A 3,536-nucleotide genomic window follows, 5' to 3' on the forward strand; every position below is an offset into this window, starting at 1 on the left:
TGGCGGCACACGAGGAGGACGGCAGGGTCGCGGGCCGACAAAAGATTTCGAATCACGAGAAAAGACAACTCTGCATAAATTTGAGCATTCGAACTTTGTGTAAAGATTTTGAATGTATGGAAAGGTTTTTGAGAAGAACATTGTATATGGCTTGCATCAATTAAATCAGATCGGAGGGAAAAGCAAAAAGTTCACATCTATACTGGGAAAAGGAAAGCGATAAAAGGAACTTTGGTGTCAAAAAATGTCCTTGGGTACAACATTGTCTTGTGTGCCCGATCCCACTGTCAGCTATTTATGGAAGTCGTGCATCTCTGCCACATGTGCACGAAGGCAGGATGTCAGCAGCCCTCTATCCTGGTTGTGCTATGGGCCATCTGTCATGGGCCAACCGCCAAGGGCTGAGCCCATCTGGACACAACTAAGCAAAGCGACTAGATATACTCAAGGGAGTGGATCACGGCAATGGTGGCTCGGCTATTCTCCTACCTCAAACTCTCTCTCTCTCTCTCCCTCTTCCTAGATCCTTGTTCCTTTGTAGCAGCTACTCTGTAATCAAGTCGTCTATGTGTAGTGAGTAATCGAGAGATCCATAGTGTGTCCTTAACATCTGGCATACATAGCCAGGCACCACCCTTCCCCCTCAAATTTCCGCCAATTTTTCTCACAATTCCACCAGTGATGACACCATGCCCACACTGTCAAACCACCAGAGTGGAATGCCATGTCTGCCAATGAGCGGTTGTTATGGTGTCTTGAGAGATTATTGCTACATATGAGCTGCGTTGGGATTTCTCACAAAGAGGAAGGGTGAAGCAATATAGTAGCTGATAAGTATTTCCCTTAGTGAGAACCAAGGTTATCGAACCAATAGGAGAACCATGCAAATCCTAGCGAACAGTTGCACACACGAGAGTAAATACTTGCACCCAACACGGGCAAGAGGGTTGTCAATCCCCTTGAACTCATTACTTGCAAGGATCAAATCTGGTGGTGGTAGATATATAAATTGCAAAGTAAAATAAAAGATAATAAATTGCCTCAAGGTATTTTTGGTTTTGTAATATGATAAAAGTAGACCCGGGGGCCATAGTATTCACTAGAGGCTTCTCTATCGAATAAATGGCATGCGGTGGGTAGACAAATTACTGTTAGGCAATTGATAGAAAAGCGAATACTTATGATGTTATTCATGACAATGATCATGTATATAGGCATTATGTCTGTGACAAGTAGACCAAAACAATTCTGCCTCTAATACTATTACTACACTTTGAGAGCGCTTCAATGCTTGCCTCTTTCTATGTATTAAGTTCATGACAAACAGAGTAATGCATGAAGTATGATGACAAAATGTAGACAGAATAAAACCAAGCAATATGATTGAACCCCCGTTGTTTTACCCTTAATGGCAACAATACAAATATATGCCTCACTACGCCTTCTGTCATGAGGTGAGGACACCGCAAGATGGAACCCATTACAAAGCACCTCTCCCACTTAAGATAAATTAATCTATTTGGCCAAATCAAATGGATGGATCGGAGAGAAATACAAAGCTATAACAATCAAGCATAATAAAGTTCAAAAAAGACTCCATTACTTTCAATGAATAATCTGATCATAAACCCACAATTCTTCAGATCCCAACAAACACACCGCAAAGAAGATTACATCGGATAGACCTCCATGGAGATCATGGAGAACTTTGTATTGAAGATCAGAGAGAAAGAAGAAGCCATCTAGCTACTAGCTATGGACCCGTAGGTCTATGGTAAACTACTCACACATCATTGGAGGTGCAGCAAGGATGATGTAGAAGTCATCCGTGATTGATTCCCCCTCCGGCAGAGTACCAGAAAGGCCTCTAGATGGGATCACAGAAGAACAGAGGGTTGCGGCGGCGGAAAAAGTGTTTCAGGTGGCTCTCTGTTGGTTTCAGAATATTTGGGAATTTATGGAGTTGGAATTAGGTTAAATGGAGTTGCGTGGGACCCACGAGCTCAGGTCTCGCGTAGATCCTCTAGCCTGTGAATGGTATCATCAGGTCTTATTAACAACCACTTTCGATTAGCATGAAACCGAAGAACTTTCATCAGGTCTTATTAACAACCACTTTCGATTAGCATGAAACCGAAGAACTTTCGTAAATCACTAAGTTACCACAACGGGGATATGAATGTCACCAAAAATTAACATTTCATATTTATTCTTAACAGTAGGTAGAGGTAGTTGAAAATTTCCAATAGTGATTGTCGGAGATGTTTCAATAACATTAATACCATTCACTTGGAATTTTTTCTTCGGAAAGTGCACCGTATGCTCATTACCATTGATATGAAAGGTGACCTTGCTTTTATTGCAATCAATAACAGCCCCTGTAGTATTCAAAAAGGGTCTCCCAAGGATAATCGACATGTTGTCGTCCTTGGGCATCTCAAGTATAACAAAGTCAGTCAAAATAGTAACATTAGCAACAACAACAGGCACATCCTCACAAACATTGATAGGTATGTTAGTAGATTTATTCAAATCAAGTCTTTTATATATATATATATATATATATATATATATATATAAAGAGAAAGGCATAACACTAACACCAGCTCCTAAATCGCATAAAGCAGTTTTCACATAATTTCTTTTGATGGAGCAAGGTATAGTTGGTATTTCCGGATCTCCAAGTTTTTTAGGTACTCCATCTTTAAAAGTATAATTAGCAAGCATGGTGGAGATTTCAGCTTCCGGTATTTTTCTCTTATTGGTGATGATGTCTTTCATGTACTTTGCATAAAGAGGCATTTTCAAGAAATCAGTCAAGCGAGTATGCAAAAAGACCGGCCTCAGCATTTCAGCAAAGCGTTCAAATTCTTCATAATCTTTCTTTTTAGATGACTTAGGTGGAAATGGCGTAGGTTTTTGAACCCATGGTTCTCTTTCCTTACCGTGTTTTCTAGCAACCAAGTTTGTTTTATCATATCTTTTATTCTTAGGTTGTGGGTTATCAAGATCAATAGCTGGTTCTGTCTCAACATCACTGTCTTGTTATTTATCATTTGTTTGAGTGTTTTCATTAACCTCATCATTGTCTTTTCGTTATCAGAAGGTGAGTGTTCATTACCAGATTGAGTTTTAGCGTCAGAGATAGAAACTTCGTTATCATTAATAGGAGGTTTTTTACTTCAGGTTCACTAGAGGCATGCAAAGTCCTATCATTTTTCTTCATCTTTTTCTTTTTAGAAGGACTAGGTGCATCAGTTTTAATTCTTTGAGAGTCTTGTTCAATTCTATTTGGGTGTCCCTCATGATAAAGTGGTTCCTGAGTCACCTTACCTCCTCTAGTGTCTACTCTAACTGCAAAGTCATTTATATTGTTGTTCATTTCATCTAACAACTCTCTTTCAGATTTAGCAACTTGTTCTAACTGAGTTTGAACCATTGAAGCATTCTTTCCCACACCTAACATCATTTGAAATTCTAAATAACAAGTCACTCAAGCGAGCAATCATATCAGAATTGTATTTCAATTGTTTCAT

This window comes from Triticum dicoccoides, chromosome 2A (assembly GCF_002162155.2).
Source record: "Triticum dicoccoides isolate Atlit2015 ecotype Zavitan chromosome 2A, WEW_v2.0, whole genome shotgun sequence".
Classification (NCBI taxonomy): Eukaryota; Viridiplantae; Streptophyta; class Magnoliopsida; order Poales; family Poaceae; genus Triticum; species Triticum dicoccoides.